We start from the raw sequence: 13,929 nt of genomic DNA on the forward strand, positions 1-13,929 counted from the left end.
AGTGGCGGCCAAAAACTCGGAAGCAAAATTCAGTCTCGTAGGGTATAAAGAGAGGCGTGGAAGAGAACAAGACGTTCTATTTGGAGACGTTACATACTAAAAAGAAAATGTATCGTCTCCAAATAGGACTTCTTATATACCCTACGAGACTGAATTTTGCTTCCGAGTTTTTGGCCGCCACCATGCGCGGCCTAGCGGCGGTCGGCGAACTACTCAGAGGCTGGCGCTACGTCTCGCACTTAGCGAAAATGATTTGTTGCAGTAACTAACAATAAGATAATTTCAGCAAAAATCGATTTGTTTTATGAACAAAGTAACGATTGCTCTTACATACGACTTCTTTGCTGCATTAGCAAATTTACTTCTTTAAAACGTTTAATTTTGTTCAGCAAGCTATAGATTTGCTGAATCAACTAAATCAGTTTTTTCCGTGTAGATACTCGGAAAGTGTTGGTTACGCGTCTCAGTGATGTAAAATATAATACAACGTCCCCCAAATGCTAGGTAGAAAAGTGTCCCTCTCGTACTTTGTTCCGATGAAAGCAATAGATTCAGCCTCCTTGATCCCGGTTATTCGTCGTGAAAATTAAAATTGAATAGATCAGGCTGGAAAAGAATAGAAAATTCAACGATCGTAAGACAATCCTTTGATTGTTGTAGAGCGGGCGTGTAGCGAGATGAATTTTTTATCAATTCTTCATCTCTATTTCCGCATTTCCGTGATTCAAATGCCAGCCGTCACTTCTCATTAGCATTTCACTCCCCATAACGTTTCCCTAAGATACGCCGCTTAAATCGCCCGCTTAAATCATCGAGCGTGTTCGCAATTGAACCCCTCCCTCCCCCCCCCCCCCCGCCCCGATATGCAGATACGCAGAATTCGTAATTAGCGATACAATATTACGCGCCGCGGCTGTGAGCGCCGCATGCCATTTAATTCGCTCAAAAATGCCGCCCCGTGAGGAGCGAGGGTTCAATTACGACGCGTTCAACGATTCAAGCGGGCGCGGCATTACTCGATGCGATTATCGCGACGCGGAACGATGGAACTGTCGCACGGATTCGCCCCGCGTCATCCGGCCGTTTTACGACGAGGAAATCGTGCCAACCACGGTGAGCCATGAATATTTATCAGCTTCGAGGACAGCCCCGGTGGTGGCCTCCGCAAGAGTGCCTGGCATTGATTCGACCGGCTCTGCAAGTTCGGCATTGTATACGATGTTATTAGCGGCTTCCGAGTAATCAGCGTGACAATGTCGAGCTTATGTATTGTTTGGGGGGGGGGGAGGGTAACGAGATAATGGATGGAGGATGCGAACGCATGTAGCTAATTCTGCCGTTGCGAATATTTAAACCCCTTTGGGCGCAGCTCCCGCGGATATTTTCCTTCCTCGTTGATGAAATGCGATGAGCTACAGGATATTTATTTTAGACAAATATTTGCTGATTACCTTACGGTTTACATTCTAAATACCTATTATTTACAATCTCTCGGCGCCATATTTGAATGCGTGATATCGAAGAGATCTTAAAAACGTCAGGTTTTTTATAGATATTGTACAACGTGAAGGTACGTTTATTTCCATAAGGATGTAATTCGCGTATTGAAAATTCTCGCGGATACGCGTAAAAAGAATTTCATCTCTACTGAAACATAAATTTACCTCTACACCTTAAGCTCTAAAATATTTACTGGAAATAATCTTTATTGAGTGAAAATTATTCTGATGTACGTTGCATATCCAACCAACGTTGCTGCCAACAACTTTAACAGAATTTAAATTTATTTGCTATGCACAATACATGAATAATTCATTATAACGTGCACGTCGGATCGTTAATTACCTCTCGATAATCATATTTTAGTTCTTAACGGGATGCAGTAACCCGAGGCTTTTAAGCAATTAATGGGCGCCGTGTTAAAGGAGGGATATCGAAAGTGCCGGCGACGCAAATGCGATTTCGCGACATGGAAAATTGAAGGTTCCAGTCATCGTGCTCGGTGGAAAAAAGCCTTCGCGGTTTGGCTTCCGACGGCTGCGACAAGCGAAATAGATCATAAAAGTTGTATTAACTTTTGAGTGCTTATGTCTCTTGCTCTCAGCAATTTACCTTTGCATTAAGAGACGTTTCAATTCAGTTCTGACAAGTTGTTTGTATTATAAATAAATGAGTTAAATTAATTAGAAGTACATTATACGTGACAGAGACACAGACAACAAAACTAATTGTAATTATAATGTAGAAACCGAGACGAATTTATCTGAAACACTGCGGATATTTTAAACTAGTCATATTTCTAGTTTTTTGTTTTTAACAAAACCGTGGCAACTTGCCGCTAACGCGTGTCTACTTTGGACGCGTAACTCGCGCATCCTCTGAGAGAAAAGTCGCTGTTCAGCCGCCGTCGCGGCTGAAGACAAGACTGAGGACTGGTAGATGCCATAAAGAGGAAGAGAAAGGCGTGGCACTTCCGCATGTGCTCCATCCTCTCGAGGAAGCTGACGTAATTTCCACGCTGAATCAGCAGTCGGCGCAAGCAGTCGGCGAGGCGCCGCGAGGCGAAAAGTCCATTAAATGTCCGACGAACATCGTCGCTGTTCTCCTTCCTTTATTCTTCACGTTACGTTCGCGCCCGCGATATTCGTCACCGCGGCCAGTTTATATTCCTACCAGGGACAGCCCCAGGTGCGCCTTCTGATCCTGTGCATCGATTCTCGCGCGCGAAGAACTCGAGCCTTTAGGGTCCGAGCACACCTGACAACCTTCGGGCGTCGTGCTAATGCAACGCTAGCTACATTTTTCCACTTGATCGAACGATAATATAGACGTGAATATTGCACGCATCGAAAATGTCCGCGCAATTTTGCACGGATGCTGAAGCACTCCGGTAAAATTGACGACAGCTTTATACGCCAATAATTTTGATTCGTTACCTGGGAAATTTTACGAAAGCGCGCCGAAAACGATCGTTTAGAGAATTAATTAATGATATAATTAATATTACCAAATTAATTTCGTTGAATTAATTAACTGCCGCACGATCGTCCGACTAACGAGTTCCATAGATTGAAATTGCGGATCATAAAAATTTCATCATCGCGCAGAAGGTGGCCGACCGACGTGAATTATTGCGATACTCGCAGCGAAATTTCCCCAGTTGCAAAATATTTATGGCTTCTTGAACCCGAATCGCAATATAGTGGTAATTAATTAAAACCATATTTCTCAGGGTATTTATTTATGCAGGACCCCTTTAATTATATCTGTGACAAAACTTGCAAGAATCACAGTTTTAGAAATTTTTATTATTAAGGAGAACTTTAAAAGAGAAATGTTCTTGCTTTCGAAAACAATAAAGAAGTCACGAAAATTAGACATTTATTTCACAAAAGAAGTTACAGAGAAAATATGAAACTGTAATTTACTAGCATAACTAACTGTAATTTAATGGTACAAATTGCTTTTTACTTTTCTTTCTGTTATTTTTATTTAACTTTATATACAAACTTAAAATTTACTCAAATTATTTCCCATAGATTTCATGATGGTTTAACTTTAATTTTTTTGCATCTCCATTTCTCAATTATTTTCATGAATCTTTTCAGAATAAATTCTGCGATATTTTCTGCCTCAAGTGGCAATAAAGTAATTGCAATCTGAAGTATTATATACGTACAGGGTGTCCAAAAAGTTTGACAAAGGCTAAATATCTCGAAAATAATTTTAGAGAAAAATTACATAAACAATTTGCCATCCTATTCGCGATTAATCCCTCAAATTTGAATTTCTTTCTTAAGTCATATAAACAACTCTCTGGAGTGAAAGCACGTAACGTCCGCTACGTAGACTGATTTCACGTGTTGCGACGAGTCCGGTAACTTCTCGCCAATTCGTTCTCTCACGTTAGGGTAAAATTTGACGACACCCGTTTGATGTGCCGGATTGACCAGCGACCACGGTAAACTACGATGCAAATGCATCGAGACGTGCGGGTCAAACTTTGGGCGATGCACCTCGAAGAGAGTTCTACGGAGTTTCGAAGAGACGACCATTTCGCGGCTTGTCGGATGCCCTGACGAATTTATGATGAATATTCAGGCTTACAAATAATACATTATCGCATATATTAATCGCAACAAGTTTTGTGTGTAATAGTTTAATGTTAATGAGTATATAATAGTTAAGTGTGGTTTTGAGTTAGTTTCCCGATACTTCAACTATGATGCGTCTCGTCTACAACACGGTCTCTATAGCCACGATCGATTATACGTTACATTCACGTAACAAATTACAGCTAATTGATCAGCAGTGACAAAGTATAAATATGTGTATATATTTTTTAAGTGGCTAAAGTTCCATAGTAATAAATAGGGGTGTATCCTCGAGGATGTAGAGGCATTAAGACGTACCACTTATTAATTTTCGGCGAAAAAAATAACTGGCTAGGACTAGACCAGGATTCGAACCTGGGAGCTTGCCGGGCGAGTGCTCTTTCAGCTATCCAGGCTCACAAAAATTAAGAAACTTATGTTTACGTACCGTCAGCGTCGAATAATTCCATTTCAGTGAACATAGCTCGTTCTTGCTCATCCAGCATAGTCAGATCTAAAATTTGTAAGTCGACTAATGTCCAACTAACGGCCATATTGACAAAAGTATGAATGTCAGTTCCTATATCTGTGCCAGCCATTGTCAGAGTCACATTTTCACACAACGCCTGAAGCACCAGCGTGCAAATAACCAAATCCAAATCGGCGTCCGCATCCCAAACTTGTTTCACGCTCTGCGACATTCGATCCTTAAATTCCCGCAAATACTTTCGAGCTTTGGCAATGCCTCGTCGTTTTAATAACTCTTCGGTTCTAGCATGCAGATCGAATCTTCCGGGCAAAATAAGTCTGTCAAAAAGTTTCAAATTTTATTAAAATTCGCAATTCGTCCTTAGAAAACTGATAATATATCTCCGATCTTTAAATTGTAATTTTAATATTAACTACCTTGCATATATATTTTTTATTTTTATTTTAAAACACACCGTTCGCATTCAAATTTATTTCTTAACAAACCTGATGGGCGATGGAGGTCTTTTTGGTAATATAGTGCACTCAGCATCTTCAGCATTAGCGCAGTACAGCCTCGGTTTCGGCATACGATTGTATGGTAGAAATCTAAGGAATTTCGAACAAAGCGATTGTGAAGAAGGGAAAACACGCGATCAGATCTCCGTGATTTCTCTAGGTCTAGCCGGAGATGAATCGACGGAAATCACGAAGGAGAAATAAGAATCGCTGGAGAACAGTCGTAGCTTCTCGGGCTCCAAGCTCGAGTTTTTTTTTCTGACAAAACAAAAGCACCAAAACCAAGAAAGGAACAATAAACGGACGTACTGATTGACGATCGAACATACTATTGTATATCTAAGATAAAATTTTGAGAGAGAAAGAGAGAGAGAGAGAGAGAGAGAGAGAGAGAGAGAGAGGGACAGTAGTCTTATATAAATTATTATATTAAATGCTTAATATTTTATATATAAGCATTTTACTTTGTACCTGATAACCATACAAATTTTTACTGTAAGATCATGTTTTAGAATGTATAAAATTTATGGAGAAAATTTTTATATTATGAGATATTGATATATCTTATTCAATAGTTTATTTGAACTTTGATCAAGCGAAATAACATATCGGCATAATTTAGAATAAGAGAATCTGTAACAAATGCGACAACAGGCAAACGAAAATTATCAAGAAAATTGTCTCGATCGGTTCGATCGTCTTTAGCCATTTGCTACGACTGCATTTTATATATAATGTTTGTTGGTATCTTTTTGGCGATTAGACGGAAATTGCAGGAGATGTTACTGCAATCGTCCCGCTTAATTACGGCCACTGTAGCGCGCGTGGACGGTTGCGAGTTTACCTCCTATTTTGCAGTTTCTTGGCGGTTCAGGTGAGGTGGCGATTGAGCGGAAATTGGCGGAAAAGTAACTGCGAGATTGCCCAATAATAGCCAGAGAGATTGATTTTTAGCGAGACTGCCTTTCGTTGAAAATATATATCACATTTTTTTAGAAACACAAGTAACGAAACTTTTTTGCGAATAATAATATCGAAATTATTCTTATTAATAAAATTTTGCTCAAAATGAGAGCTACATCTTATGATTAAATACGATTATTTTATATGAGATCGCATTTTTATTCATGCGCGGAAAAGTGTAGGATGTTTCCGTGTAGGATGTCAAATATGTAACATAAACAGAGATGAAGATTTCTAAAAGGATGGTGAACGTTAACATGCACCTACGAGATCCATGCATTTAACGAACACGAAGTAGCGCGAGCAAGATAAGGTAATAATAGGATAAAGCTTTAGCGCGATAACCTGCAAATTGTGTTAAGTAACTATAAATTACGTACGATCGATAGAATATTATTTTGGTTCTGCCAGGAACCCACCTTCTCAAAATCACGAAAATCCACGGTTGATCTCGATTACACATACTTCTTCATTTGAACTCAACTACACAGAAGTTTTAGTGAAACAGAAATGCTAAGTTTCATTAAACTTTTGTTGATAAGATACTTTGATTTCCTACTTTTTAAATTATCCTATTATTTCAATCTGCTGTTATATTCCACGACATCCATTTATTTATCCATACAATAATAAAATTAATGTATAATAATAATACATTATAATTGTAAATAATAATAATAATAATATAAATATGCTTTTATATAAAATATATAAAATGTGTATAACAACATAAATATTATAAATTATAAATTAATTAAATTAATTAAAATTAGGAGGTCGTTTATTAATAATGTAACGAATATAATGTGCACATAGACTTTATGAACGTTACATCTAATCAGGAGGTTTCATGTGGAAAGTTATTATCGTTTATGTGCTGAGATAGGAACCTGAGAATTACATATAATCTCTGTACGGGTAAGCATCATAGCTTTCCTCATTTAGCAGTCCATTAAACTCGTAAAAGTAATCAACCCATATTATGTCGTAAAACTTGATCTCAGTCACTTTTCACGCGTATAAATAAAGATAAGAGTCTAAGTTACGCTTATTACACTTAACTGTACCGAAATTATATTTCTAGAGAATATCTTGTTTTAAAAACATCGCAGCAAGAAATGTGTTTCTATTATTACGAACAAACTAATTCAGGCTAAATAGAATATATTAACTATCACTTACAATTCATGAGCTAAGAACGGATCCGTATTGCTAAGATCTTGATATTCGCGATCATTCCTGCTCGACAACAGACTTTTACAATATGACGGCGCTTTATCCTCTTCCACATTGCGGCACTCCCGATAATCCGTTTCGTCCTTTTGAAAATCCCCCATTCCACTCGTGATGATCTTCTGAATCGCGAGATTCGAGATAGTCGTTCTGTTCGCTCAACTTCGGGGCACTCTGCAACCGGAAATGAAATCCGTGCACGTACATACGTTGAATGACGCACTACGAAGTCACCTTCGCGATCAAAAGAAGTTCCGTTCGGCAAAATAACCTACGAACAAAATACGTAGTTGAAAACCACTCGGTAAAACATAGCACGCAAACAGTACTTTTATTTTAATCTTTTATAAAAGTAGATATTACTGTGAAACGTTTTTCATAAGTTTCGAATATTTCTATAAACGTGTAATGGAATAATTCATCGAGATATTCAATTAATCGAAAATTACTGGTTTCAAAAGGCAAGAAGGACGCACAGAATTATGTAGTTTAAAACTATCTCCCGTAGCGGAATTTGGAAAAGTTATTCGTGAGTTTATCAGTGAGAAATATCGCGCAAAACCTGCAGCAAAATGTCAAATCGACAACGATTGATAGAGAGACCATTTATGGATGGATGCGCGCATCATGTATATCGCTACAGCCACGCGTTCGTATAGAAGCTACAATTCTCGGTGCAACGGATTCTCCCAGGATCGCGTTAGCATCGGTATTTGCATCCAAAAATCACGTCGACGTTACGTCTGCGCGGATGACGATTGATAAAATGCGCAACTCGTACGAAATAAATATCGAAGTCATATTTATCGTTGAGTTGTTCGAGCAATATGTATTTCTAAATGTCACTCGCGACGAGAGAGAACCAATTTTATGTTGACCAATTTTAGTTATTAAATTGTCTTTAGATACGACAATGATTTTATTTCAGTCAAAGATTTGAAGTTATGGAATCGTAGAATCATTTGTGTAACATTATTGCAAACATTCAAGAAAGCTTTAACAAAATTTTTGCGATTACACATGCCTTTAAATGTAAATTATTTAGTTTCTGTTTAAGTAAAAAATATCAAATATGAATAATGAATTAATATAATTTCTATAGAAATTAATACTTCCACAAGTTATCTTTGTGCATTTGTGAATGAATTTTGCTGTCAATGTTGTGGATATACGTAGAGCATTAAGAATAAATATTTGACAGACCATCCTTTTCTGATATGGATAGTAAATCGAACTCACCCGCTTCGCAGTAGTCCAATCCCTGCAAAGCCTCACAGATTGCTTCGCTCGTTACTTTCGTATCTTTGCTGGAAACATCGGATTTGCTCGCAACTTTCTCCAATCGACTCAACATCGAACTTTTTCTCTCGCCCGTGGCACTCTTTCAAAAATTCGAACCCGGAAGATTCGCGGTACCTCTCGAGAGAGGTAATCTTTTTCACACGCCCCAAATACACACGCTGACTCATGTCATGATCGACAATTTTTCTTGACACTTGTAGAAAATTCTCTTCGATTGGCAAAAATTTCTGGTTGCACAAATCAGGGGAAATGGGGCGAATTTGAAAGAAATCTTTTAAGACAATCCTTTATCTTTTTGTGTATTTATATAATCAAACGGCAAAACAAAATTTTTGTGTTGAACCGTGATATAATATTGGCAAATTCAATCACTTCAAAATCTCTATGTATTCTGTAATCACGCGATGTCGATAATTTATTGGTTCATGCTGGAAAAACATACGTATTTGGATATTTAGGTTAAATAAAACGAATAACGGAAAAACAATCGCAAATCACTTTTACCAACGACCCGACAAACTTTTTGATCATTAATATTGATATGTGCAGTCTAAAGTAAAATTATAATTTAATTTTCAATGAAGTATAAATTTAAACATTTTAAAATGTACAAAAACGTGGTAGAGAGTTTTCATTTTCTGCGACCTTTTCATACACAAATTAAATTTTGATATGTATTTTGCTTAATTAAAATTACGTAAATTAAGAAAACGTAACAAAACGTATCAAATGAAACATGCAAATATAAAAAGTATAATAAAAACAGGTAATAATGGTAGTAATAAAACTAAATTTAAAAATATTGACATTTTATTATTTATTATTTTTAACTGAAAATAATCTCATTATTTTGCTGTAGCACTAAATTAATTTTATTATATAAATATTAATTTTATTACAAATATTGAATTTTAATATAATTATTGCAATAAAACAAAACATTTATTAAATTATTTATTTCAAAATTTTAATATTTTATCTAAATTTAATTTAAGCGATGAATATAATTATATCGACAAGTGATATTATCGATGTTCTTTTACACTGTAAACCCGTATTGCCCAGCTGTAATGCTAACAAATCCGCTCATTTGCCACAACGATCTAGAGAAATAATGAAGCCACTAATGCCGAATTTAATTTATAGCGTAAGGCACAATTACAATTAGCAATATAATTAAAATCAACAAAATAACATCGCAAATTGATTGAACAATTTATTAGTCTCATTAGCTTAATGTTTGTTAGTGCAATCTGTATCAACAATTTGATATGATATAGAATTAATCTCGCTTTATAATCTAGAGATCATCGCAACATGTCGGTGTGATATGCCTGTGTAAATATGTGTGTATGATTAAACATAAAGTCCTGCCGGTGTATCAACGAAATATCTGCATTCGATTTTTCTCGTGTCCGTTAATTCTTTGGAAAGACACTTGAGCGAAATAGTATTAATTATAAGCTCCCGTTTGAAGTAATTACGTGTAGCCGGCTTACAGCGCCCCATTGTTGGAAATTTCATTTCCAATAACCGCGTGAAAAGGCACCTGCGGGAGAACGCAGCGCTCTTAAATGCGATGGAACGTCGTTACGTCGCAAGGATACCTTCCGTACAAAAATTAATTCTTTAAAATTTACTTTAAGGATCATGCAACATTTAGAGACTGACATTGACAGTTTTGAATGCAAGAGTAATATTGAGTAAAAAAATAAGAATCTAACAAGATTTTTATGTATATATGTAATTTCATCAGATTATTTTACGTGCAGAAGCTGTTCACATCTTCTTCCTTGTGCGCCTTGCAATTTTACTGATGAAAATAACTCAATCTTTAAGCAACGATAGAGACTCAAAACACCGGAAAATCATGAGGGGGCGATAAGAGATTCATAAAGGGAAGCTGTCAACGATATACGGAAAATCGATAAAAGGCACCTCGTGCAACAAAGTGCGTTGCATATCGGTTTACCGAATCATAATCGCGTTAAAGTCTGACTCATCTGCCTGGAAAATATTTGCCGCAGCTTCGTTTACATGGGAAAGGGACATGCGTCTGAACTCATGCCTGCTTTTCGCGCAAAATTGAACCGTGCCACGTGAACGTTGATGCCATTTTGCAGCGTAGAATTTAATTTGACTGTTATTAGAGATGCGCTATACTCATTTTTGCTTTTCACACGGCAATCGAAGACGACAATTTATCAAAATAAGCATGTAATAAAACTCTAAATCCTATTACAAATATGTTGTATTAATATTATACATAAATACTTTTATGTAAATTCCATAACTGTCTACAAAAAAATACAGGCAAGATATTACTTACCGGAGTGTCTCGTTAAAATATGATTAATAATAGCACATGCCGCCGCTTTGTGCACAGACCTTCTCGTACCTTGTCTATTACGATCGCGCCGCACTCTTTTGCACTGCCTGCCGTTATTAAACCGTACAACACTTCGTCTGCGTGAAAATGAACCCTTGCTCGCCTCTTCGTCCGCCTATTTCTGGTCCTGGCACTTCTACCAAATGCTGGAAGCGCGCGAAAACCAGCCGGATTTACGGCAAGAATCAACGCACGAAGACCAAAGTAAACGGTCCTTTAAAAGTGCACGCGGCTCTGTATATACAAGACATATTGTATATACATATACGGATACACGTAGTTCTATTAGAGATATAGAAACACGTAAGAATACAAAAACGTGAAAGTAATGTTATCTGTAAATTAATGTACGCAAATTGTATCGTCAAATTGAAAGTTAAAAGTAATATTGGCGTGGTAAATGGGTTACAAACTTAAAACTAATTAGAACAATGGACAAATAACTTGTTTAGACGAAAAATTAACTATAAACTATGCGACAAAGCACACACGTGCACAATAATTTTATGTTATACGTACATTGTATAAAATAATGGTGACTAAAATATTACGTATGTTACATACGTAATATTTCTAATAACGTTGAATGTTATTTATCAAATGAGACAATCATACTGCGAGGGAAAATATTTTACCATACAATATAATAAAGACTTTATAATGCGTGAAATAAGAGCGTGAAATAAGTGCGATTCAGCAATGGAGCACAAAGTACAAAAGGGCTTTCTCGTCGAGCAATGTTGAAGCTTTTAATAGCGGCTCGTACTTACACAAAAGAATTCAAGAGGCTCGCGCTCATGTAATCCTCGTTGAACCTCGAGCTGCGGGCTCTCGAAAAATTCTTCTATTATTTTAGCATCTTCGCAAAGGTAACCACGATTTATTCCCGAAAGTTGACTGTAAAAAGGTCAACAAGAATCTCGGCAGAAAAATATTTTTCTCATATGCACACGCGTGAAATAAGAGAGTTGGTTGAAACTTGGTCTCAAAATCCGTCCCAAATACTCGAAAGATATTCCTTATCGACCGCAAAGATATTACCACATACATTCTTCTCACATTTTGTCTTACGCCACACATTTCTACCATAAGATCGTATACATATAGCGTACTTGCAGTTTCTGTAAATTATTTCTTTACTTTAAAGAGTCATAGCGTTAAACAGCTCTTTTGCAGAAAATAATTTTGTCTCCCATTAATTTTTTTTAATGAAAAATCATTTGAGTGCATATCAGCATTTTTCATACGCCCACCGTATCGAAAAATTTCCCTGCTGTCTTTTTGTACTTTCTCGTCGTCCTTCTTCGGTATTGCAAGCTCGCGAAGGGTCGATAATGGAAATACTCGAAGGGCATAGATGAAATTCCTGATCTGAATCCGATAGTGACGAATATCCCGTATTTAAGATCCTCGAAAATGTAGTCGATTGGTATTTGATGAAGTCGCTATTGAGGAAGAAGAATGCTTACACGAATTGAAGCTATTATCTCCTAGCTACCGGTCGATTAACGACGCGATGGAACGCCATTATTTGTCAATCAAGAGCCCACATCAAATCACTAATGCAGTGTACTTGAAATTTCAGATAATTTTCACTTCATATAATTTCCAACATAATATTTGTGATATAATATTTGTCAAACAAGTCAGGATGAACAATTTGCTAAACATTTTTTCTCCTAAAGGACAGTTTAAATGTCCTTTCAAATTTAATAAAATTAAACTTAAGAATTAATTGGATTCAAATGAATCTATAATTAATTACGTTACCGAGTTTTATATTCAAGATATTAAAAAGGAAAGATTTAAAGTGCAGTAAAAGTTTCTACGATGAGACTAATGGATTTATAGAACATATTATGTGCCAATTAAATGTCACTTTGGATCGATTATTCGCAAACTAACAGTTGAGACGCTCCAGGGTCTTCCAATGTTACGTCTGCCAGTGAGACGCGAATTGAATGCACAAATGTGTTGCACATAGGTATGTCGAACATAGAATACAGTCGAATCAGGATCCTTTGTTAAGGACAAATCTACCAGCGCGTTGTTCAGTGGTCCATCCCGAGAATCAATTGAGTTTAAGGCCGTTTGTGATGGACGGAACGCAGACGAGGAATTCTCTTCAGGGCCAAGTGAATAGTAGAAAACGGACAACCTACGACCACAGGCGCAAATATAATGTGTGTAAGAAAACGTGAATTTAAACGAAAATCTTGATGGAGCTCGTACACAAAATTCGCACATTATTTAAACCTGAAATAAAATTTCAATTGAATCTCTACGTTGCCAAATCGATTTTACGCCATTCTAATTGCAATATTTTACGTGAATTTGATATACTTTTAATGCACTCGACATGTGAGAGAGACTTTAGAAATTTTAAAATCATAGAAACTGAAAATCTCTTATGAATACAGAAGCTTTTTAAACGTGCTTTACTCGGCACACTTTTTTTTTTAATCATTCGTTGGTACTTGTTCATGTACTCTGGCGATTCATTTTTCCTGATTGTGAGATCTATAGACATGTAAGACGAAATTAATTGCAAATTTCATTCGGAGTTTCGTGCGTTGGCGCGTCGTGTTAAGATTCGCGCCGAGATGCCGCGGTGACGAGTTGCATTGAGTTGGCGAAACAGGGGCAACGTTGGCGTTCAACTTCACCACGAGATGAGGCATCGCGAGCCGCCGCCTCGTGGGGTCGTGGGTTCAGCCGACATCGGGAGCTGAAAGCAAACTAATCCAAGTTTTAGCATCGCAGCGGCATATGAGGGGAGGTTTGCGACGCTTCGCAAACTCGTAAACGAAGATTCGTATATAAGCGAGGCGAGCCCTTCACCCGAGCCGAGCGAAAGCGACAAATTGCATCCAGAGCAATTGACTGGAGCGCTTAAGTTCCCAACGCCGGGACTCTTCGGGATCGTGAAGTGCGACGAGACCGATTATCGAGTGCACCTGC

At 37.2% G+C, this 13,929-nt stretch overlaps 1 protein-coding gene across 1 annotated transcript in view; it reads left to right on the plus strand.

The window, feature by feature from the left end:
• Positions 1-13,929, plus strand: part of LOC105569257 (dipeptidase 1-like) — a 99,767-nt gene that overhangs the window by 59,893 nt on the left and 25,945 nt on the right. The gene's annotated exons all lie outside the window — the stretch shown is intronic.

The sequence above is a fragment of the Vollenhovia emeryi genome, unplaced genomic scaffold, assembly GCF_000949405.1.
Source record: "Vollenhovia emeryi isolate VEMERY1.0 unplaced genomic scaffold, V.emery_V1.0 DF939125.1, whole genome shotgun sequence".
NCBI classification, from domain to species: Eukaryota; Metazoa; Arthropoda; class Insecta; order Hymenoptera; family Formicidae; genus Vollenhovia; species Vollenhovia emeryi.